Source organism: Epinephelus lanceolatus, chromosome 18, assembly GCF_041903045.1.
Source record: "Epinephelus lanceolatus isolate andai-2023 chromosome 18, ASM4190304v1, whole genome shotgun sequence".
Lineage (NCBI taxonomy): Eukaryota > Metazoa > Chordata > Actinopteri > Perciformes > Serranidae > Epinephelus > Epinephelus lanceolatus.
Window position 1 is genome coordinate 17384783 of NC_135751.1, and position 26628 is coordinate 17411410.

General features: G+C 41.2%; 1 long non-coding RNA gene across 2 annotated transcripts in view; it reads left to right on the plus strand.

Moving 5' to 3' along the window:
• Positions 1-26628, plus strand: part of LOC144458600 (uncharacterized) — a 152478-nt gene that overhangs the window by 24985 nt on the left and 100865 nt on the right. Inside the window, exons 3-4 of one of the 2 annotated variants that reach the window (XR_013487991.1) lie at positions 13436-13495; positions 13801-14010. This is a non-coding gene — a long non-coding RNA (uncharacterized LOC144458600). The remainder of the gene's footprint in view (positions 1-13435; positions 13496-13800; positions 14011-26628) is intronic. The other variant, XR_013487992.1, reaches the window with a different exon arrangement.

The window sequence follows — 26628 nt, forward strand, 5'->3', positions numbered from 1 at the left end:
ATAGCATTAAATAACTAATTAAAACCAGACGTATAAGATAACACCTGAGCATAAATAAAGCAGTGTGTTCAGAACGTGTACTTTTTTTTAGTTTGGCCCATGTCCCACCTGCACCAGGGGCGATTGAGATGTTTTGGCTTCACTTGTTGGGCGCTGTCATGTCGTCCATCTTTACTATACAGTCTGTGTATGGACCTCATTGGTAATTATTGAATTGTAAAGTTACTGTAAATTTTAACTGTAGGGATATGAAATAGAAATATTATGTAGGGAATAATTCAGTTTTACACCATGTTGTTTTTCGGTGTTTTGTTTTATATCTCTCTTGGCTGGTATAATTACTGAATGTGGTGAAAATAGATTGAGCAGTTTAATTTAGACTTTTTGTTTGTTTGCCAATTGTGTTTTGACTAAAGAGCTTCTCAACATTATGTTGCAGCATTTTCTGAATTGCCTTGACTAGCCCACTGGGATGCAGACAGTACTGACAATCAATGATAATGACTGCGACGGTTGTGGAAGACAACAAATTTACCGCTGTGTATGTTTTTTAAAGTTTGCTTTTCACACGAAAGCAAGCAGTGAAAATATAGTATAGTTCAGTATAGTTCAAATGTATGGCATCAGCCCAGGGAGCCAGGCCAGCTCATGTCTAGCACACATGTTTGTCACATGTCTACATGCCTCTCTGCATGTGTGTGTTTTCATGTATGCTGCCAGACGCCATGAAATATCCAGTGTGAGACAGAGGTGTTAACAGGCTGACCCTTCTGTTGTGGAGTTATCCATCTGTGACTCAAAGGCATGGCTAATGGATGCCGACCTTGCTCCATGTTCTCTATCAGTTCCATTCAGCATCTATCAACCCAGGGATGTATCTTGATTTACCCCCCTGTCCCTCTTTCACTTCCTGCTTGTAGAGCGGAATGCACCTTGGCCCGTTGCAGGCCATTGTAATCTTCCTGGGCTCAGTGAAGGCTAAATTAAGAACCTAACAGCATGAGCAAGAATGAGACAGCAGAAGGCAGCAGCTCTGGAGACAATCAGACAGGCAAATGGGCCACATACACAGTAGTGACCCAGGCTTATCTTAACCATAATCTTTACTCACCTAATTGGTCTGCTTTCAGACTTTCAGGCTATTTCTTCATAACAGAGGTGGCATTATGGTCTTGCAGGCGGGGTACTTTATAACATCACAGAGATTACTCGTTAACAACCTAGAGCTCTTTACTGAAGAAAATGTATACTTAGTATCCTTTCAATTCAAGCATTGCAAATATTTCCATCAAGTGCGGTGTCTATCCAGGCCTTGAAACTTGGTTTGGTTGTCAGGCTTTTTTTCTGTCTTTGATAAATCAGATACAACACACAGAACATTTACAAAATAGCTCCAGCTTATTATGGAGATCTCTCTATGGCATTGGAAAATGAAAAGTACCTGATTGCAGGAGAAGGTTTCAAGTATTCTTTTACTTAAGAAGCAATATACAGCAGAGTAAAAATACTCTGTTACAGGTAAAAGTCCTGCATAAATCCACTATGACTGTGAGCTGCTCCCAGGTTGTGGTTGGCTGCTGTACATACCAATGATAGCCTCCTCATCTCGTTACTGTTACCGACAACATTTTCATCGTGATTTTGTTTAGTGAAAAATGTGTCAGTTAATGGCACATTTCTTAATGGTGATGCCTCCCTCTCTTCTTCTTGTTTTCTCTTTCGTTTCATTTGCTGCACCCACTTCTACTACTTGGTTCATTCATTTTCAAATTACAGTAGTCTGCCTGGCCACCTGGCTTATGGTCAGTTGTGGGGAGAGAATTAATCAGCCTAGGCTGTGTAGGGGGGAGCAGGGCGGGGTCAAATGTAACACGGACTACTACTGTATGTGACCAATTACATCATTCTGTTAAAGGAGCTATGTGTAAGAAATCTAAAGCAAATAGTCATAAAATCCTCCTAATATGTCACAGAGACTAAGGAATAATGTTCATATAACATACTGATCTCACCGACAACAATAGCACAGCCAGAATATTCGCATTTAAAAAAAATTTTTACGGCCCGCAAATCATGTTTATGTTTTGAATTTGTGTTTGGCCTGTTGCGCCACCCACCACCGTCTACCAGTCACGCAGTCAGTAGAGTCTCAGCATCAGTTACAGTTACGACTGAGCTACAGCAGCACAGCAAGCAGCATTAGCAGTGTCCCGGTACATAGCATTAGCAGCCGGCTCCTCATGAGCTGTATCCTGGCAGGAGCGTTAGCAGCAGAGAAGCCGGACTTGCTCGAACGGTCCGCTGGAAAACCGAAGATCAAGGACGCGGCAACACGGCCCTGCCACGGCAGCCGCCTGTGGGCAAACAAATCAGTCTCCAGCGTGCCGCTGTCCAGCAACCTCGAATCTGTAGGGGAGGGGGGGCGGACACGACTCGGGGCAGTATTTTGAATTTGAGTGCAGTAACCGTTTTGGCCACATTCTTAGATACAGCGCCTTTAAGGTAAAAAAGAATATCAGCATGATTTGCATTGGGTATATATGGTGTCATGGATCTTGTGACAGAATAATGTCATATACTACAGTTAAGTCTGTCTGGAAGAGAGTTCGTAGAGAGGTCGATACCTCTCTCACACATAGTCCAGCATATAACCTCCAGAAAATGACAGATTTTGTTTGTACACCTTGGTCTTTGTGTGGCTCAAACAAACAACATATAACAAGATAAATAGGTAGGTAAGTAGGTAGGTAGGTAGGTAGGTAGGTAGGTAAACTTCATTGTCCACCTCTGTCGAAATTTGTCTTTGGCTTGGTATGAAGCAAAACTACATACAAATACAAGCCACAATACACCATTTCAAAAGTACAAATATAAAAGATACAAAAGTGCAAATAGGCAGGTAGGAGCAATAAGTTATATGAATAATAAAAGAGAGCACATGTTATAAAATAATGTTTTATATGTAATGTAATTGTATGCTGCTTAAAGATTCCATTCCACTGAAAGATAGGTCACAATACAGAAGCTAAAAACGCTCATAATTTTGTTTCGCTGGGACTTCAACATTAAGGATGCTGCAGTGCCCGTATCAATGCCCGATGGCACAGAGAATAAAGGACTTCTTATAGATGATAGATGAACATTGTTAGCACAGTTAGCCCGTTAACACGGCCAGTGGTGCTAACATAATTAACTATGCTTAAGGGGTTTTTGCTTACTGCTGCCTGGCCCAAGTGGTGTGTTGTGCAGAGTGGTGGTGGTGGATAGCTAACCAGTGGAGATTGGAGGGTAGGCAGTGGGCACTATGTTTCTGCATGTTAAGACGACTAGCCTGTCTGTCAGCAAAGGCAACAGATAATACAATAAAAGGCAAGACATTTACACTGCAAAACATTAAAATTTCACCCTCTCTAAATGGATATTGATTAACTGAAACTGACATCCCTAGTGTATTACTGCACAGCTCCTGATGAGATCCATCTCCTCTCCTCATCTCTCTCACTTATTCATCTCTTGTTATGCTTGTTTACCTCTGTTCTCTTTTATGTGACGTGAGGCTAAAATTTTACCTCAATAATATTTGCCTCTGTAAGTCGAATATCTCTTTAGGGACTTGTGTGCTGACACAGATGGTTGGGGTTATGTTAAGAACATCCAGATGGTATTCAGAAATATATGAGTCATATTTCAGTCGAGGTGTTACAGTACGGAGCTACATTTTTCATTTACCCTGGTGTGACAGTGAGGAAGGCCTCACAAAGTCAAGTGAAACAGGTAACACTTTTTCCCTAAACTTTTATCGTGTCTAGTTTTTGTCAGGGAATTAAGATTGGTTTCTTGTGTCTTTCCTCTTAATACGAAAACACTTAGAAGAGGCTATCTCACGGGTCTGAAAAAAATCCCTGGCAATTAAGTAATCTACCTAAAAGACACCCTGTTGATTTGTTTCTTATTTAATTGTCCTTGTATAAGTGTGTGTTGGTTTGAGTATGGATGTGCGTGCCTGTGTGTGTGTGTCCTCATTTGCTTCTGTTTGTCTGAGTCTGAAGCCACGTGGGTGCATTTGGTACATTTCATTGACACTCACAGCAGCAGTCAGTGCATTGATTTCCCATTGGTCGGTGCCGGCTGAGTTTACAGAAGGAGGTGCAGAGGTAAAATGTCTGCTTTCTTTCTTTTTCCTACCGTCTGCAGTGGTCAAACAATTCTTAACTTCTTCTTTAAAGAAGACAGCAAAAAAGTAACTTTGGAAATCTTGACAAAGGTGACTTTTGCTCGCAGCACTTTGAAAGACATTTAGTCTGAAACATTAACAGTGTAGGATCATGGGTTGGCCTGGTGTACCCATACTATGACTTTTTGCGAATAAGGAAATCATACTCATCACACATTACAAATAGGATTCAGTCTGTGATTCAGGAAGACATACTACACACATTATATTACACCAGAATTAATCTAGTATAACTCGCAATGTATAATAAGGTACACACCACACAAAACGACAGAAATCTCCAGCACTACTAGACAGCTACTTAAAATATAACCTCACCCACAAAATGACCATTTGTCATGCCATTGTTTCCATGCACAGATATTCCAGACAGCAAGAATAAAAAAAAGTTGCCATATATAGATCTTATATTAAGTGTACCAAGTGAACAAGTTCAGGCAGCCACCGGCCTGTACACTCACATGGCACATTCCTCTTACTGCACCATTTAATCAATAGTTGCAGCTGCTGCTTGTATAAGGTTTCAAAAGCCCCACCTCCATCACAGCATCCACCTGTAGGCTCTGAGTCTACCATCTCTCCTTAGGGGATCTTCGTATTGTAGCTCCCTATTCCCTTGGTGCTTCCTGGTGAATGTCATATTCAGGATTTTTTTTTTATATCACCCATAGGTCTATAAATGTACATTTAGAAGCCTCAAGCTTGGATTTACAGTCTTTGTCCTCTTCTGTCAGTGATGTGAAGCTAGAAAATCCAAATTTAGGCCACAGTGAGAAAGAAGCAGAGCAGAAGAAGCAAGGGCAAATGTACCTCTTGTAAATTTATTGTTCAGTATCTGTTTGGTGGAATAATAACTTGAAAAAAAAGCAAAATCAGAATAAGTAATTTTTTTTATTGATGATGTGATCTAGAGGGATGATGACACTGATTTCAGTACAGTCAGAGTTTGTTCAGAGCCAGTGTGAAGCAGCCATTAGCAGAAAAGCATCTGTAGGCATTGTTGTCAGAATTATTGCCTATCACTGCAACTACAAGTTATAGTATATGCAAATAAAAGACAGTTTTATTTGGACACTTGAATGGTCTGGACAAGCAGAAGGCCAGTGGGCTCAGCACAGTTGGGATTTAGTTTCCTCAGTGGTGTTGTTGCCCTCAGAGCATGGCTCCCCCTCAGAGGCCAACGTTGTGTACTCCATCATCTTCTCACATGGAACACCAAGCCTGCTGGACACGCATGCCTGTTACAGGGTCCCATGACAACTCGGTGTGACATCTTTCTTTCATCTGTGTCCGTGCCGTTTCTGCTCGTCCATGGTCTTTCATCAGACTTTAACTTTCTCTCTCTGTCTTTTTCCCGGGGCTCTCTGTCATCACTTGAGGGCCTCGCATTTGTTTTAAACTGTGAGAAAGAGAGGAAAGCAAAGGAGGTTTGGGGGGGTTGCTGAGAAATAATGTGGAGTTTTTTTTTATTTACACTTACTTTTCCCCCCTTCGTGGTTGACTACAGCTGAGACGATCTTTGAGGTTGCATAAGCAGTTTTGGTGTTAGAGACGGCCCAGAGGTTTTAGGTGTAAGTGTTTGTGACAAACTGACACATTCAGAAGCTCTATGTCACAGCCTGTCTGATCGCTTTTCTTTCGAACAATCTCTTGATGCCTGCTTTCCTCCTCGGACAGAGCCAGCGGAGAAGGCCCGGCAGACAGCTGCGTTTAGGGCTTAGATAGAAGACAGATAGTACAGAGGTGGGAAAGGAGACATGCTGTAATCACAGAGATGGAAGGATGATGTCAATCATGGCGTCTGGTGGCCCGGTAGAGGAAGGAGGGATGAATACGGACAGAGTTGAGGGATCTTTGGTGTCAGAGCAGGAGCCACCCTGTTTCTCCTTAGTCTCTTAGACGAATCAATCTCTCCTGGCTATAAATGCACTCACTCTTCTCCTGTCATTCAGCATCCAACTTTATCCTCCCACCCATCCTCTCTGACCCCTTCTCATCTTAATCATTGGCAGAAGTTAGTCTTCAAAGTGGTAGACAGTGTAGTCAGGGTCAGAAATTTTCCTCAGTTTTTTAAGTGTGGTTTTCACAAACTCCTTCACACTTGGAGGAAGTTTTGAATATGCTTTATACCTTAAGAAGCATCTACAGCCGTGCCAGCAACTCTGTGAGGCAGAATGTTATATGTCATCAGGATAAGCACAATGCTGATGTTCAGCAGATGTTATGTTTACCATATTCACCATCTTATCTTAGTTTACCATGTTAGCATTCTGGCATTGGCTGAGGAACACTGAAGACAAAGTACAGTTGAGGCTGATCTGAGTGTCATCAGTTTTGGTGGTATAATGATCATGTTTGTCAGGGTCAAATGGATCACTATAAGCTGATGATTATGAAAACCATTTTTTTCTAAATTACCATGCAGATTACCATCTAATTGACATTTGTATGTTTATTACATACATACAAAGAAATAAAAGCGAGCATTTTGCTATCTACTGAATTTTATTGACTGTTTCAAAATACAGTACAGCTGTTTCATTAGGCTACAGGTGCATTACATGACTAGGCATTATCAATCCACCTGATGAGGGCGGCTTCAACCACAGGTGCTTTCCTCATGTGCATTCGTTTTCCGTCTTTATCACTAACAGCCTTAAGCGTCGATGAGACTACATTTTTTTATCGAGAAAAAATGACTTTCTCTTTCCCATCATGATTTCAGTGTGCACGCAGCACCATCCTCAGGTAGCCAGCTGGAAGCAGTAGGGTTACCACGAGGCAAAGTATCATGGGAGTAAAGTAAAAACAAAAAGAATCATTGTAGCTTTAAATTGTTTTTCCATATGTTGTGATGAAAAGACCCAAGATGAACACTAAAAGTATAGACTGCTTGATTATAATAATTAACTTATATAATCAGCATTTGTATAGAAATGATTCTGGCCCAAGTTATTTGACCCAAAAAGGCAGTTGATCACTGCAACTGTGATTACTGTGTCAGTATCTCCCAAAGGCACATTGGATTGGATTACCCTGATCCAGATACATTCAGATAAACAGTGCTCTAAACAGGACTACATATCACAATTAAGGCCAGTAGCTATGAAAAGATCACCAGGTAGAATAGCCATGATGTTGACAGCTAGGGGGAGTAGCCTAATGTCTACTTTATCTAGTCAATGGTTAAACATATCAAGTGAAACATAGAAATAGTATAGGTATTTGACCAATTTAAAAGTTGTATTACATTTTGCATCTTAAATACACAATGAATTCACCCTTGTGTTTGGATCAGGATAATCATAACTATTTCAATGAAAGGTATCCCAATCCCAATCCTTGAATAGTGAAGGTTTGCTCCAGATCAAAGCCACAAGTGGATCAAGTGATTTTATCATTTTATCATCTGAAATCAAAACAGATAACTTCTGAACAACTGGGCCCTGGGACCGACCCACCAACTGCCTGACCAACCAACATTGCCATCCACAACGCTATGCCATCAGCATGGGTGGACAGTAAATACAGCACCTGTATATTTCTGGCTTGGAATTTTTTATTGACCATTAATTTAAGTCAGCACCGTTTTAACTTCTGCCCAGTTCATGAAAGCTTCACTGTTGTTATCTAAGTGCCTGTGGTGCTCAGGAAGTGATGCATTTTACATTAGCAGCAGCTACAGTTTTTTTTAAAACACAATGAACTCATCAATACAGAGAACTCAGCAGGTGAGATTACCAGCTGTGGTCACAGAGTCTGTAAAGACAAAAGAAAAGCTGCATCAACAAAAAGTAGGAAGACATCAGAGAACCAGATACACTTGTTACTGATGAGGAAAATCATTGTCCAAACACCTCAGCAATGACCATTAAGCAGCAAAAGTAAAAAGACAAACAAATCATAGGACAAAATGGTAACTGCGTTCATCGGACGTGCCGCGCTGCTGCACGTTTGTGACACACAATTCAGTCCCATGTCTTCGCTCCTCAGTCTCTGGGAGGCAGGGAAATAAAAGGGAATTTGATTTCAGACAGGTGTTTTACACAGGAACCTCTGAGGGCCCTCTCCTGACAGTGTTACTTCAAAACCCTCTGGAAAATTGAGGTGGGGCTGTCACCAGCAAGTCCCCACTGATCTGTCAGAGAGCTTCAAACTTTCAAGTATTTATTTATTCATCCATATCTGTTTGTTTGCATATTTCATAGTCTTCTTTTCTACTTTGGGGCTGTGGGAAACCTTCATAATCAGTGAGTTTATCTTGTGTTAAGTAATTTCTCTGAAGGTGGTGGTTCAATTCTTAATTTGTTATCTGTTTCCTCTGATGACATCATTTTGAATGCATATGATTTTACTTTAACTCCGAGTAAGAAGGTCCTGAGTTCAATCTCCGATAGGGCTACCACTGCCTCTGAATGTTAAAGATACTCTGGCGTCTAAAATTTATTGAAGCACCATCTTTCAGCTAAAGCGAGCACATTCACATTTTCCTCAGAAAATGTAGCCTTTTTCTAGTTTTTCTGATTACATTTTGATTTGTTGGTTTGATAGATAGGCATTTGGTGCCAGACAGCCACTTTTTCACTTGCTCTGACTGAGTGTAGTAATTTATCGTCAACACTGTACTTGTGAAATTATTAATACCTTAATAATAGACAGTTAATTCTTGCATCGGAGACAGGATATCATGCTGATTTCTCCTGTATTTCAGTGAGTCATTTCACTGGCTGTAAGATATTGACTGTCTTGATCATATTTCATCAGGGGTTCAATCTGTTTTTTCCTCTCTTAAAATTACACCTGGTGCTTACAATATTCCCAACACAGATAGATCTTCTTTCTTTTTTTTTACTCATGTACATCAGTTTTTTAAAATGCTGTTAACTCTCCACACACAAATTTGACTTCAGTCAACATATTAGTTTCCTCCTGCCATTTTTCTTCCCTCATTTTCTGTTTTTCTGAATCTTTCCCTCACCCTGTCTTTCTTTCCGTTTTCACGCATCAAAAGAGCGTGATGGTTTGACAGGACGGGCCCTAGAAACTTGCTACCTCCCTGCAGACCCTCCAAAGTCTCTGCTCCCTCATTGAACTGTTATCTGCCCCATTTCTGGGCTTTTCCATGGCAACTAGGAGCCAGCGAGCGTGTGAGTGAGAAGAGTGAGGTCTCCAGTGGAAGCAGCATCTTGTCTCAGACAGCTGTCTGCCGAAAAGACAAAGGAAAAGGAAAAAGTTTGGGAAAGTTGTTTTTCCCTCTTTAGCATAAAAAAACAACTTAAATGGATTCAATTTGCTGCACAATGATTTGCAGCTGCATTCAGTTAAACCCCTCTTAGTCCTTGAGCCATGTGTCTCTGCCCTGCCTCTTAAAAACCACTCGTATTGCGGAATTTCACTGCTGGTTTAATGATAGTGCCGTGCTGACGAACACATCACAATAGTGCTCTCCTTGATCGGTTCCTAAGCAACCTGTTCACTTGACGCAGGCTGCAACTACTGACTGACAGTCCTCAAAGTTTCATCCATTGGACCCCCCTCCCCCCCAGTGGAAGTAACCCACATTTCACTCTATTTTAAGCTTAATGTCAGATGTAAGGCATTACCAAAACATATGGGTCTCTCCACTCTACATGTATCAAATAGAGCCTTGTTCCCTGGAAAGCCAACATGTACACTTTCTTACACGAGAGCCTCTCCTCACAATCCTTAGCCTCTCCTCTCCAGGTTCTTCACTTGGATGTGGAACGACAAGGCGACTTTAAAGTCGGGTTATGCCTGCGTCTTCCGTAGGATTACACCAGAATCCCAATGGTTTTAAACAGTCACACTCTGCCACTCAAAGCAAGACGTTTTCGTTTGGAGCGTTTATTAAAGGAGCTTGGGAGTCTGTGGTGACAAGTGAAGCGTTTTGTAGAAACGGAATGAGGGATAGAGGAGAACAGAATTTAGCAGCTAGGGTTTTCTTTTTTAAAAGTTTCACTCTCAAGACTTTCATAGCCTTTGTCGCTGTGTTTAGCAATACAGTCACAAACATAGCCCAGGGACACAGTGGCCCTGAGGGCTGGGAAGGAACAAGCAGTCAGAGGCAATCTGTGAGCGGCGATAGCCATGTCTTTATAGGAATGTTTTCTTATTAAGATTACTGCTTGGGTTGGTGGAAAGGGGCCTCCTCATCTTTAGTGCTAATAAAAGGTCACTGTGAGGGCTTGGTTTTTCCCTCCAACATCCAGCGTAGTCAGAAGGGAGGGTGGGTCATGGATGAGTTAAGAGAAGAAGCAGCACATGATGAGTGGGGCGAGGAATGGTAAAAAGAGGCACTAAATTTGGAGGAAGGTCGGTTGTGCTTTCTTGTGCATATTTTCCAAATTCTTTCTTAATGCAAAAGATTGGGAAAGTGAATTTATGACAGGGATTATAAATCATTTCAAGATTTACTCTACAAGTGTTTGCATTGACGCGGACCATTTCAAGATAGAACCACCACAGTGGGTTCAATAAACACTTCTGTCAGACAAAAAAGGACAAACAGTTATAAACTCATGTATAAGCATTATTTAAATCCACAAATCAATATAATCTCAACAGAAATGGTGCTGACACAGTTCTCATAGACCCGCAAAGATCCAGACAATCTGAATACAACAAAATATTAAGTCCAAACACATTATTACATCCATAGTTATCCATGAACTGCCATTGCATCATTTCAGATGTTTATATTTATCCATATATTATCCATAATTTCTTTTGTTCGCATGAAAATATGCCGACTGCTCACTGTCAAAATGGAGGCAAATTCCTGGCCTTTTTACTGACACTTCACTTGAGCCAGTAGGAGCTTCCACTGCTGTTGCTATGGCTTCGATAGTCAGCAAGGGCCTGTGTTGAAACGAAGAGCATCTCACACCTCCTGGTCTCATAGTGAATCAGTAGCTAGCATCTGGCCCAATGGTTCATGGGTCTTGTAGTCAATGACACTCTGGACCTCCACAGGAGGTTTGAACTCCTTCCTTGCACCATAGACTGTTATAAATGTGCATAAATGATAAGCAGATGGCTCCATGACTTGTTCTTTACTCATATTCACATATTTGGTACACTGTTGAAACTTGTACAGTATAACTCAATGACAGAAGCCGTTACAGTGATTCTGTCTGCTGGGCAAAAAAACTTAAGTGTGTCACCATTCAAATGAGACCATGCATGTACATGTGTTAAAGATGGAACAAAAACATCTTTTAATTTGCTTTGGATAGGCCTTGGGTAGGCGTTTGGGTGAATTTAGGGGAATTTTACAGGATGCTTAAGAAGTTTTAACAACAAGCTAACAATAAAATCCTGTGTGAATGGCAACAGTTTTCACCTAGAATAAAGAAGCCAACAAAAAGAGAGGATACACAGCAACATTTTTCCGTCTGTCCATGGATTCCTCAGTGTAATCCAGCTTGTGAAAACAGTGAAGCGCTCTCTCGCAAACTGCCTCCTCGGTCAGTTTCACTGTGTTTATCTATTCCTTCTGTCACTCCCTGCTCATCGGCGAAATGGTTGGTGAGAGTATGGATCCGGTTCATGACAATCCATCATTTATGACAAGAACACACAGTAATCTATTTTAAACAGTGGGGTATGATGCTGATGATGCATGGCAGAAGAGAGTATACAGTATGCATACTTATGGGCGTGTATATTGATAATCAATTTTCCTCATTTTAACCACTGCAGGAAAAAATGAATCTTTCCAGGGGCTGCTCTGTGTTTTTGTCTTTGAGCTTATATGCATTGTGATTTTTTTGTACTGACACCTCTCATTGTTTAGAAAACTGGAAAGCTGGCTAAATTGATACATGATGATGGAAACGCTTCTAACAATGTCCATTTAGTTGACGTCCATCTAATGAGTCAGAGCACAATGGACTGCATGTATAGTGAAATAAGTAATGAAGCAAACACGCCCAAAAGTCTTATTGTATATTGATCTGTCAAAGTCAGACAGGAGTTTTAGTTACACAGACAAAAAGAGCTGCAGGAGAAGCAGGACAGTTCGTAACATTGATAAAACATACGTTGCAACATGTGTGTATATTTGTGGCAGTAAATAGGATGACAGAATAATTGGTGCGATGATCCTAGAATTAACCTCCTGTGTTGGTTCTCGCTCAGTTGCTGCTGTTTCATTCAGGGATCAATAATACAAGGGAATATATTTTCTTCTTTGCAGCCTTTCCTCGGTTTCTTCCTTGTTTTATCTTTGCTTGAATTGTTAAAGGAAGTGGCAAATATTACCATGGCAACATGGCAATCATCCAATCACACTGAGCAACAGTCCTTGATGTTGCCCACGACATTTCAAAATTTAAGATGTGTGTGCCCTGCAGCACTTTTTCAGAAAAAAATGTGTCATTTATGTTGAGGGTGTTAAAATCTATATGTCTCTATCTTATTAATAAAGTGGTCTCCAACAAGATCCCTCTGATTCAGCTCATTGTCCACTAAGCTGCCATTCCTCCTAGCTCATTTCGCCTCTTTTCCTGCCTGCCTCTCCCAGTATCCCATCATCACCCTCTCATCCCTGTGCTCTCAGTGGCAGTAAGCCCGTGAATTCCAGACCATTCTTTGGAGATATCTGTGGGCTTTCTTCTTGCTCCCAGCCCCTGTTGCTACAATTTCAATCTGCCTGTCGGTTTGAAGGGGCTGCCAGGTGCTTCTGGCTCAACCATATGTCCTCTGACACTCTGTCTTGGGGATGGGGGAGCAGAGGAGAGAGGGAGAGTGGGGAGGGGGTTAAAGATGAGGCTATCTGGAGCTACCTCTGAGAACTACTCTCCCTGAAACTCAGTTGGCTGACATGTGGCAAAAACACAGCCCACCAAAACTAAACCCTGTCCCTAATTCTCTCTTCGCGCTAGCCCTGAGCGGGATTCAGATATAGGGATGGCAGCGAGTTCTTCAGTGGGTCCCCACGGGGTCGGAAAAACAGATCCTGTTTCAGCAAGCCAGTTGGCTTGGTGTGGCGCAGTGACCGCATCGCCATCTTCAGCTCAGAGTCTGTCAGTCAGTCACAGTCTGCTGGTCTGCAGCTCCAGTGGTCAGGCAGGAGTTCATTCTTTTCTGGTGTCTTTGTCTGAATGTCTCTCTGACTGCCAGACACTTCCTCCAACTCTGAAACCTCAGTCTTTGCCTCTTCCTCTGTTTCCGATCCAGGGCTGTGATTCTGAGCTGAACTGGTCACACCATCGGTCCAGCTGCTCCTCCTGCCTCGAGGTAAGGTCTGTAAGCCCGGTGATAGTTCTGCTTGCACAAAGGCACAGTCAAACACACATTCATGCTCAAATGCATGCACATACACACATCAGAGCTTGAAGCCACTTGACAGGAGAGGAGCAGCATAAACAACAGCTAAATTTCCCCTTTGATTTGTATCCTAAAACTCTCCAGTGCAGGAAAGGCTGTTGTTTAGAGTTGAACAGAACTAACAACAGCCACAACAGGGGCTCTTATACTGACACTGACATGTGGGGTTCTCTGTCTCTTATTAAGTATCTGCCATGCCCTTTCTCGTGTCGCAGCAGCAGACGCACATTCTCCCAGAGGTCCCAGCAGCTCAGCGGTGTCCTGAAGTTACCAGGACTGCGGGATGTATTGTGACAGACTTTAAATGTGTGGAAGAGGAGCCCTCGTCACCCATCACCTCTGTGAGATGAAAGGCCCCGAAAGCAGCCAGCCACCCTGCTGGACACAGCTCAGCTGTTATAAGAAGTGTTTGACAGGAGTGGCAGGTACTTGACCTTCTCTCTCTCTTTCACTTCCTCTATTCTTCTTTTCTCTCTTTTCTCTCACTCTCTTGCTCTGTCGCTGCTTCGCCACAGGCTGACCACTTTTGCCCCCCAAGCCTCTTGGGTGTTGTCAGGGAGCTAACAGTCCCAGTCTGCTGTAGTACACCTGCATTTGTTGTTTGTGTATTCACTCTATTTCCAGTGAATACAACAAAGCCAGGAAATTCATTCTGGGATCCACTTGGACCCAATATTTAAAAAAAAAAAATATATATATATATACCCAACCAGTTTGCAACCGAGATTTTACAGACCTGACCCAGTGAGTGTCCGAGAGGAGAGCGATGGGTCTCGGGTCTATTTTGTTAATCCGACAAGCCCATGAACTAAAATTGCTACTTAAAGGGATAGTGCACCCAAAAATTCGAACAAACAACTTTTTATGTCGGGGCTTCAGGACACTTGGATCACTAAGGATGAGCATGTTGGAGATATTTTGTGGTTTCAATTTTGTGTTCTTGGATGTTAGTCTGGGGCGCCGTCAGCCATTAGGTGTGCTTGCCACTCCCCCCGCCGATCTCCGCAAGGGATGTGAGGACTCTAAAACTTCACCTGAGTCTCCGTCGACATATGGGTGAGTAGATAATGGCTGAATTTTCATTTTTGGGTGCACTATCCCTTTAAACTGCCATTCTTGCGCTAAAATGTTTGTCATATTGAATACAGCGTACTGATCTTACCCATGTTAGTGTATATGATATTTAATAATTTTTGAGATGTCTTTTTTTATTTTATTTCATTATATTGTCACTTAATTTGTTGTTTTTGTTGTTGTCATGATACTGGCTAAATTCAATACAATACCTTGAAAAATATCAATATTCAATAAGCATTTTTGATACCACAGAGAAGAAATGACATTTAAGCATGAAAATTTAAATCTTTAGTAAAAGATAAATATAACAAGGCTATAACATGACGACAACGACTTTTCTTTTCTTGGTTAGTCGTAGGGAACAGCAGAATGACTATAGTGAACATTAACAAAAAGAAAGAGTCAAAAAACACAGCTGATACCAGTGTACTGAAAAAAATAAATATTGAAACAGTTTCAAATATTTAGAATTGCTATGCATCAATACATCAACATTTTTGACATCCAGGGTTGTAATGTGAGCTGCTGTAATGCCCGACAACCACCAGTTTATGATAATTATAAGCAGCTTAGGTCACATGAGCAAATATATTGTTAAACTTGTGTCAGTATGGACATGCTACACATCATTAGCTGAGTTAGATTCCCCACAGTTCAGACGATCAGTGCATTTAACAAAAACCATGACCACCAAAGCATGATTCATTCAGATTTACTGGTGTGGTAAACAAATGTAGACAAGAAAATGGTGACTCCTACCTTTGATCATGTTATAATGTCGAACTATGTGTCATTTCCTCAATTATTTATACTCCTTTGATCCATAAGGGTCCGCCGATCGAAAGAATCAAAAAGGTTTTAATAAAATAATTCCAAGATGTGAATAATGTCCGGCTCACTGTCCATCTCAACATTTTTACCTTACTTTCATTCTTGTAATCGGATCCTAAGTAAGCCTAATTTTCCCACTACACACACAGTGCCTATGTTTTTCTCGTTTGATCAGCGCTGATCACACGTCATCTAAGATATACTTGGGTATAACACATAATAATAAACAGATCCAGGACCCGCAGCAATAGCATGGGACTCAACTCAGAGCTGATCGACCATGATAAAACTTGAGTCCGAACCAGTGTGAGTCCCAGGCCAGGTCGTAGGTCCAAGGGTCCCGGTAGAGTTGTGCAGACCTCTATTTTGTGGTGGCGTTGATCTTGCTAGTGCAGTCTTGCGTGCTATGCCACATTACTGCAGAGGTGAAGGTTCCATGTCTGAGGAGAATTTGTAAGTGACTTGATGTCAAAGGTCGGGGGAGTAAGAGGGAGAGGAAAGATGTTGAGAGCCGCTGCTCAGTGGATGACTAAATGCAAAGGCAGGAGGGCTCAAATTGCATAAACATCTTGTTACTGATACGGAGTTACATGAAGATTATGACATTCCAACAACATCCACTGGCTAAATCACAGGAGACTTACAGTGGCAAACATGGTAGGCTGCCTACTGTACCCTGAGCCCAGATCTGCATGTCTGAATGGCGAAAGGCAGCTGAATTTTTAACAGCCTTGATGCACATTTCCATTTCTCCAGCAGACAGTGTCCCATGTATTCATCTCTCCTAACAATGGCGAAATGTCAGCATACTTTCAGGCTGCTCTAAATTAAACATTCATCCCCTCTGAGTATACAGCTATAGAGCTGTTCTTGCCATCCCCTCCCACACTATTTTTCTATTTTCACAAAGAATGCTTCGGCCAAATGAGACACTTTCTTTTACTTTCGACCAGATGGTAAGGATGTAGAGTATTTAAAAAAAAAGAGAAAGAAAAAGGTTTACAAATATGCCAAATGACAATTGTCTGGCTTACTTTCATGGTCGTATCCCAAATGTCCCAGGCCTCGATATGTGCAATGGCCAAGAAAGTTGAAGACGAGACTTAAGATGGGGAGGGGGATATTTTATTAATGGGAGCTATTAATATTCCATCGCAATGGGACGATGGTGTGTTTCTTTTTGCAGAAGCATAATGAATAACTGAGCGCCTCAATGGTACCCGATTCCTCAGCATGAATATTCAGGCGCTGGTGGTATATCATGGGAGCGTTGAGAGCCTCTTCTCTACCCTGTAGTGGATCACACCCGAGCATTTAGTCTCACCCCTCTATTCCTCTCCATTTCCTTCCTTGCACACTCAGGCATGCGACCAAGGCCAGTAGCATCTGGGGGCCGGCGCTTATAGATCTGATGCCTGACTCTCAATAACGGCCCTCCTCAGAGGCTGGATTGATTGATTACACTGCTGTGGCTTTGTGTGGGTTTTTAATTGATTGATTAATTGTGGGCTTGGGCTGAGATGTGATTGATTATGAGTAGTCAGCAGTGGGTCGGAGGCGGGCTGTCAAAGCCAGCAGGGTGAGAGGTGAGCTCTTGTGGCTCCTGTAATATGCTCGTCCTTTTATCCAGGAATCCCACTTTCTTCTCCGATGCTTGGTACAGCCACACTTTGTCCTTGCCCTGGTCACCTCTCTGGAGCTCTTTTTTTCTCCCTAGTTTCAGTGAGTATGTGTCTGTGTTCACATGTGCTGTTGCCTGGAGCTCTGTATGTCCTGTGCTTGCCAGGAAGAGTGTTCAATAATGTCAGGTCTGTGGCATTCAGCAGATACAACAAATGGTTCCATACAAACCTCAAAGACTTATCTCTCATAGAGCCCACGCAAGGAAATGGAAACATAAAGAGAAGCGCAACAAAGAGAGGCGAAGAAAAGCAGGTGTAAGTGACAGTGAGGAATGGCAAAGAAAAGAGTGACCCCACTCCAGAAACCCCATTTAGATATGACGGTCAATAAGAAAGGCAGAAAGAGAGAATCAATTTGATTACATAGACCAGCAAGGGCAGACGGTTAAATACAGTGACAAACATTTCAACAGCAGACGTGTCATTCTAGACAAATAATACACTGTCCCACTGGGCCAATAAATAAACAGAAAAATGCTTATTTCCACTTGTAATTCTAGCAGGCTTAGACTGGCTGTGGTACTATGACTAACACACAAAACTTAGGTCACAGTTGTTTCTTCAAGTTTCATTAAAATCTGATCAGCGTTGTTTCGGGACGCGTGACAGATAAACAGATGAATGAATTAACCATAAAACAAACAGGGAACAAATGAATTAACAAACAAAAGAACAAACGAGCCAACAAAAACAAAGCAGTAAACAAAGAGTTGAATGAACAAATAAATGAATGAATGATTGGACCACAGACCCTTAGTATGGGGGTGGGATGTGCACGAATCAGTCACAGTCTGCCTGTCTGTCTGTCTGTAGTCTCCAAAGACAGAATCTCCATTCAAAATAAAGGTTCACTCCCCTCCTTTGGTTGCTTAAAGGGCAGGATGAGAGTCATGACAGTTAAATGTTTTGTCTCATCACTCATCAAATTGGCGATAAAACAGGAACGTGCGCTTGTTGTGCTCGATCTGCTCGACATGTCTCACAGGAAAACGTCAGAAGCAGTTGGCAAGACACAAATGCTTTGTTTTGCTAATAAGTATCCTAAAGCCTGCTGTAGGTATGTTCAAGATTAAAGAATAAACTTAAACACAAACACTGAGTACATGTTCATGCATATCTGTTTAAGACTGTTTTACTCATGAGGCCAGTAAGTAAAAATCTAAAATGCATCGCTACATTATCAAAGAAAATTGAAAGGTGCACACCATAATCCAACTTCTGCCAATATGCTGCAGAGGCCCTTCAAATATAGTTTACATGAGGGAATCAACAGTGCCATGCTTATATAAAGGAAACATATTTCTTTTTCCTCTTTCAGTCGAGGTTGTTTGAATATAACCCTGGCATTATTTAACAACTGATTCTGTTAGATGTGTTTTGTGTGCTGATTGCTGCTGGCCAGTGAGCACACATTTGGTGTGTTCCTTGATTTGCCTATAAATAGTTAAGCCTGTGTTGGTTTCCTTTCTACTTTAGACACATAAGTTTCACTTTCAGTTAAGTGTCAGATATTTTGTTTTAGCAAAAAGGGATGTGTTTGGGAAGTACTGAACATATCACTGGATAAATGAGACTTGGATTATACTGCAAAGGTCGTATGAAAGTTTGTAAATGGATGTTTTGATATAGTTTTACTATTGTTAAACACGGACCCCAATCAATCAATAAAGCAATATGTTCACCATTTTCTGTGGAGGCCTGTGAGAAAGCAGTGTTTTACTTACAAATTTAAGGTAACAAGGCATGACTAATTAATATACAAATGGTCATTTTGTGGGGGAAGTATTTCTTTAGCTGTTTCAACAAAGTACATGATGGTATAAAGGCCCCAAGAGCATGAATTCAAAACTGTTAATGTAGAGCTGCTTTGAGCAGAGAGGAACTGACTCTTTAGGGGTTGAGAATCACACTTATGATGTGCGCTATTGTTTATGAAATTTGCCAGGATCTCTGTAAAATCCTCCAAAATGTCCTGCTGTTGCCTGCTCTCCCCTTCCCGGGCAGTCCAGAGAGAGATGTGTGAGTGGGCTGTATATCACAGCCATCCGTCAACCACACACTCCCAAATGTGGTGGATGGTATTATGAAGGTGGCACCATAATATATCAAATTCCCATAATCTGCAGTGGAACAGACACAAATCAAAAAGAGTCAAAGACCACATAAGACACTGCACCTTTAGATGAAAACACACTTTTTGAGTATTTCCCTGTTTGAAGTGCTTATTAATAATCATACATTCAGTCTGTGACCCCACCTTACATACATCCTCAACATGGAATCTATACTTGTGAGACAGAGACCAAAAACAGAGCTAAAAGAGAAGCTGACATTTTCCAGGTGGCCAGAAACACCACTCCAGATTAATGATTATGTTACTCTGGATCTAAGCAACCATTTGGTAACAAGTTTACCTTATCACCTGTGTTTATCTGCATTTTTTTGCGCATTAAAATCCTGAGTGGAAACACTAAAACTAATGCGTTTACAACTTGGCCAAACAGTTAACTTATTGCAGGTTTAAGTAACATGACTTAAAAAGCAATAATCACATTTGAACATCATCTTCAGGTATTATTTATTTATAGTTAAACGCTCAAAAATGTAAACCACAGGTGCAGTTTGAGCAGATTTGATTAACAATCACCAAGCAACTCACCACTGAGCCCCGACCACTTCAGATTGGTGAGGAGCACAGAAAAAAGAAAAACAAAAATTTCTAATGTGAAACAATAAAAAACTGGTCCAACTTTTCCACCACAGCTGATAGAGAAAATACATTATCAGGACCTGTAAAGTAACCAGGCCCTCACAGCAGGCGGGTTTACATACTGTATGTCTAGGTGATAGAAATTATTGCCTGATCACATGGCTGATGACAGCCCTGACCCACTCATGGACCCCTCTGTTGCGTGCAATTTTCACTCTGTCACAGAGTGCACTGCAGGTTTCATAGACAGCTGGTGAACTTGGTCGGACACTGCAGACAAGAAAGGGCCTGTCATGTGCTACAATTCAAATCAACACCACCAGTATATAGCCCGAGGTCTGATGAGCTCTGATGGATATGCTGCTTAAATTAAATCTTTGTCTGACTCTGATGATGACAGCGCTTGACCGTCCATCTGTAGCTAATAAACAACAGTTAGCCTGTTTTGAGTTCTTGTCAACAGTTCCTATCGACGCTTTAACTTGAGGTCAAACATGAAAGTTGTGCCTCTAATGTTGCAGCATGGGCAGCATCAGCAGTTTCTGCATCAGTCATTTTCCTCAGTTGTTACTTTATAGCTGACACTGTAGAAATGTCATATTTTTGCATCTGGTTGCCATTTGGCTCTGCATTTGTCACTTTTTTCCTGTTGGATTTCTAAAATGTCTATCTGTGGTTTTCTCTAATCTTTGCTTTTTTTGTGGAATATTCAATCATTTTTCTCTTTGAACCACAAACAGTTGATTACATTAAAACATCTCAGAAGTTAAAACAATATTTTTGACTACATATCTCAGTAACAATATTGTGACAATACTTGAGCAATATCATGAGAGGGAGTGCTCATGTGCCTGCAGCCTTGTGCGTACAACCAAATCATAGCTGTGCTGATATTCAGTACAACAACACAACCTCAAGTGTGAAATCCCTTTCATACAACTGTTGTACAAACACCATTTAACAGTAAACAGTAATAAGTGACAACAGGTTATGATTTGTTTGTTTATTTAATAATTTATTTTTCTCCGCCAACACAAATAGTTCTGCAACTGGACTGGGACTGGATTGAGGCCAAGCAACACATAAACACACCAGCTTGCTACTTTGTGTAGGTCTACACATTATCCCAGGCCAGTTACTTTACATCATGTCCATTTATCTGTATGTTTCCATTTATTGTACAACCAGTGAACTAAAAGTCTGTTGACAGGCGCTTGGTGGCATGTGTGATTCAGATGAGTAAACAGCTCCATCAGACAGTATGTTGCGACATCGGCTGTTGTCATGTAAGCACACCTGCAGGTTTGCAGTGAAGTAGATAGGCTTCTTTCCTTCCCTTTGTCCTCATCTGACATCCACTCATTATTTAAGTCAAATGTTATTTGTGGAAATATGTTCGTTTGCAGTGTAAAGTTTGTAATGACAGCCCTAAATGTAGGCTAATGGTTAATGTAATTACCAAGCACACAGCAGATTGATACCTGCATGGTTAAAAGTCCCAGTAATGTTATACTCTCTTTGAGCACTCATGAAAAGCCCTTTGTCCCACTAAATTACTGTTTCACAAAAAATTTACATAATGAGATTTTTGAGAAATAATCATCACTAATGTGGATATAATGACAAAGTGTGTAAAGGCAAATAATAGAACAGCTAGAACAGACTGGTGAGTTTAGAAAATTGCATCACTTTACTGTAAAAATCATTCACAACAAAAGGACAAGTACTGGCTAAAATCAAACCAGAGCTGTACCCACTCTTAGCTAATTGCGCCAACAATTTTAAGGGGTACTAGTGTAAGTGCATTGTGGTATGTGTACCTTAGTATATGTATTGTGGTACATCTATAGTGGTATATCTATTGTAGTAGATGTGTTGTGGGATATGTTGTGGTATGTGTATTGTAGTGTGTGAAATGTGGTTTATGTATTTTATTGTGCCTTCGGTGTTATGATGTTTTAAACTGTATATTTTTAATAACATTCTAGGTCTACATGTAAAAGCCCAACTAGGGACAAGAGTTGAAAAATAGCAATAACTCTTTGTGCAACACATCGGTCCTATGCACTGTATTGGAACTGTGTTAAATTGCATCATCCCTATCAAATGAAATGGAATTTATTAAATAATAATGCAGCCTTTAAAACCAGGATAAGACAACACTTAGGATATTATGATATCCAAAATCTAAGACAATACTGAGGCTCATATTACAATATTGATATGAGATTTATATATTGCTCAACCCTATATTAGAGAGGAAAACTCTCTCTGTTGGAACTGCTAACTGCTAACTTGTAGACATCTGACATGGGACAAGAGACCCCAACCAGACACATTTTTTTGTAAGGGGTACCATGCTCAAAAAGGTTGGAAGTGTGTTTTTTATGCCAAATCTTAATCTGTAAAAAGTACAAAGTAGTAACTATATCCATCACATAAATGTAGTGCAGTGAAAAGTACAGCTATTGAGAAAATCTACTTTCCACCACTGTTCACCTTTATCCAGAACTTGTGTTAACAACAACTTAGGTCAAGTGTGAGTGAGGCCTGCTGTGTTTTTAGGTGTTTGTTCTTACCATGTAGCTGGAGGTGCATCAGACTTTGGCTTTGGACAGCCCGTAGGTTCCCTATGGGGTCCAGCAGTAGGAGCAGTAACGGAGTGAATGCTACTAACCCTTCCTGCTTCCATTAGAGACAGAAACTAGAGGATTACTGCCAGGGGCAAGGCTAATGACTGTCATGGCCACAGAAAGCCGATTTACTGAAACCGTGGCAGGAAGGCGTGAAGCCAAAATCTCCCACTAAGACCCAGTGTGAGGGGCCTTAATAAAGGAGACACTCTGCTCCATCGTCTGCTTTCTTTAGTGAAAAAGTTGTAAAAAAAATCACAAAGAAGGGTATGTAATATATGCATCATCGTGTTCTTTTCCTGGCAGTATTTAATTAATGATTAAAAATTAACAAAAACATATGCATATAGGAGTTTGTTAGAAATAAAGAAAAAAAAATCCACAAACCTGACACTAAAACTTGTTTGCAGCATAATCTCCTTTTGAGAATATTAAACATGCTAGAGAAGTGCAGTAGAAATAAATATTCCCATCACGTTACTAACTCGTAAGAGACATAAATCACTGAAGATGATAGTGTTATAAGTGAGTGGGAGGATACAGACAATGTTACAGTAACAATACAGTTGTGAGAGGAATGTGATAGATGTGTTTAAAATGTTAATGCTTTTTGAGGCTCGATGCAGGAACTTGACAACGTTCATGTTTCCAGTGAATAGGTCCTTAACTAGGACGTAATCATTGAAAATAGAGAACACGTGATTGGAAGTTGGGATGGGGGGTTACACATGAAAAGGCTTTTTTTTGGGTGGCATGTTAAGGAGCAATACCCAGTGTGAAACACAGCGCTGAATGCAATGAGAGCCGTCCCCGCTGCTAAGATGCCTTTATATTCCACACGGCACCATCGAGAGACACTTCAGCTCAGTGACATTTAAGAATATCTGATCTGAGGAATTTCTTATCGTTTACTGCTGCCTCTCTATTTCCTTCTCTCTTTCTCTCTCTTTACTTCTCTTCCACCCTTGGAGTTGTCCTCCCCCTGCTCTGTTTCCTGTCTAAATAACATGCACACACACACACACACACACACACACATACACACACACAAACACACATGCCTGGGCATTGATTTGGCTAGTTCAGAGTGTACAGGGGCAAGGGAGAGCACTCATGGAGAAGTTTGTACAATTGATCTCTGGAGGGCTTGAGATGCAGGACCCGCTCTCCTCAGTCGCTCTCTCACAAACTCTTACACTCGCTCTCTCTTTTCTCCCTTCTTCTGTCCCTTTGTTTCCTCTGGCTGAATATGCATTTTCTGGATTAGAGTGAAGGCAAGGAGGAAGAGGAAAAGGGAGGACATTGCTGTTGTGAGTCTGTGGGTATGGGATCTTAACTGTGGAGTTTGTGCGGGAAAAAAAAAAGGAAAGAAAACTCTTTTATCCTCGGAGGAAGTATCTTGGTTGACTTGGCAGTAGGACTTATGGATGCTAGACAATGTGTGTCAGCTTGCAGATTTAGCGCTTTCTCCAATGCCCCTTCTTTTAGGGAATCCATGGTGCTGTAGTTTGAGATTTAAAAGAGGGAGAGATTTTACCTTTGAATTGATTCTTGTGTGTCCCTGCTACTCTCTAGTTAGTCAGACTTACTGCCTAGCTTTTTATTCAGCTTATTCACAGTATCCAAATATATGTTTCCTCCAACATCATCCTCCAACCACATCTGCTAAGATGCTATAATAAATGTTATTGATCACTACATCTTTCATGTAAAGGGGATCGCTCGTAGTGATGAACCCACAGATAATTGTGAATCCACTCTGCAGTTCTCCACAACTCTACAATGGTTTATAGCAATTCTTAGGGCCCTGACACACCAAGCCATGATAAGACGTTGGTCAATGGGCCATCGGTTAGTGTCTTTTGCCCTAGTTTTTGCAGTGTGTTCTGCACCATTGGCGCAGTTCGGTTCTTTTTGGCTTCATTTCGGCGAATTCATTATGTTTTTTATAGCCAGTGAGCTGTTTCGCAGAAACAGTTCATAATTGTTTGTGTTATTGTCTGATAGCAGACGGTAAATATAATTTGTTAATGTTTCAGCATTATGTTGTGTTGTTAATGTGCTAACTGGCTAATTAACATCCCTTTTTGAGTGAGGAATACAGACTACCAACGCCTGCGGGTATGGAGAATTATTTCCTTTCACACATGCGCAGAATGTTCATGCTAGTTGGCTGTTGGCTGTAGTCTTTGCGGTGTGTTCAAGTGCAACTTTCGGGCCATGACACAGGCAATGTGAGGCAGCGCAACAGTCAGCCTTTGTTGCCACTAGTACTTTGATGTCAGTATGGTAAGCCCTGGCCTTTAACTGTTTTGGTTCACTCTTATGGCACCCCTTTGGACTGCAGCAGGCAAAATGCTCTAAAATCCAACTGCAAGCTACCTGCTCAGCACCAAACAGCTGACTCCGCTGTTGAGCAAAGTGGAGAAGAGTTAAAAGCATGACGAATACGGCTTAGAGGCCAAATTATGTTGCACAAACAATAATAGTAACATTATGTGCAAATGCATGCCTGCTGATATCACCCTCAAAACCCCCTTGGTGTAAATCCTCCTTAATACAAAGTGCATGTCACTCGATATTTGCGCTAATTCAATGTAGATTTAAGTATTGGACATCCTGTAGATTGGCTAAGCTTTAAAATGACCCCTGGTCCTGAAAGTCCCCTGACAAGGGTTTGTTAGCTCATGTCCTATGCAAATGCCCCAAAACATGGAACTTTGTGACGTCATGTCATGATCGTATCCAGAGAGTCCTCTTTTGTATTTATTGCTGTCAGGGGACCTGTCCACCCTGAGAGACACAGTTCCCTCTACCTACATTAAATGGGTCCAGACCACTATCATGTTGGGTAGGAGACATTCTCGGAACCCATCGGCTGTATTCGGCGTCTGACTTCCAGCAGACGGTGATACAGCCTCTGGGGGTAGACCCCCGATTTTTTTGGCATTCTGGTTTGATTTGGGCGGAGGAGGCGAATTTCCGTTTGCGACTTTCGTTTATATATAAGTAAATATGCTGAACCATTGCGATGGATTCAGAGTTTGCAGTGACGCCAATTGTGTTCCGCCTTGTTAGTTCACTGCACGGACCGTTTAACCTGGCAACAACCACAGCCGGCTCAAACGTGAATTGGTCAATATCACGCGGACTACAAACAGGCTACAACCGGAAACCAGGGCTCTTCTGCTCTTCTTCCGGAGGCAAGACCTCCGGGGTTTGCCTATAGACTCTACATTCACTGAATGTAGAGTCTGTATATAGAGACTAGGTAGGAGACTGCTCATCCAACAATGGAAGTCAACTCATGCACCATCAATCACAGACTGGAATAATCTGCTTGTTAGGGTCTATGGGTAGGCATATGAACAGGAATCCCTCTCTCTGCTGGGCAGGAGAGAATGGCTTTATTTGAAATGGAAAATATTTCTTCACTGCATTACTGGCTCTTAAATTAGCTCTTTCTGTGTACACACACACACACACACACGTTCATGCTTTTCTCCTACTTGTACTTTTCAAGTGTTTTTTTTGCTGGTTCATGTCTTAGTCCTCTGTTTTAGGTTATTCATGTATATATTGTCCTGTACTCCTTGTTTTATGTTTGTTTAAAATCCATTGACTTTCAAAAATTCAATATAGTGCAGCAAGGGCGGACTCACACAGAGAACAAAAGACATTGAGACTACAGTCTGGATTTTAAATACTTCTATTTACATGATGTGGCTGTACAGACAAAAGTGCATAAAGTGCAAAAGTGCAAACATTTTAGTCCATGCTGGACTTTTCTCAGTGCAAAATGAGGCATGCGTGAAGAGTCACCCTGTATGTGTGTTACTCCTCAGGTGCATCTAATCAGTCATTAAGGATTGAATCCAAAAACCAACTGCCAGCAGGTTAAGTCATTACAAACATCAATAGCATTGACACATTCTCATACACAAATACACACTACACAATACTTCCTAAAATTCAATAAAATCTCCATAGCATGGTACTTGGTGCATATTATCATTATGTTATATTAGTATTTTCCAGTTAGACAGACATATAAAATTAGTCCAGATGAATGCTATTATTGCTCTTTATCTGCCGGTTATGTAAATATAT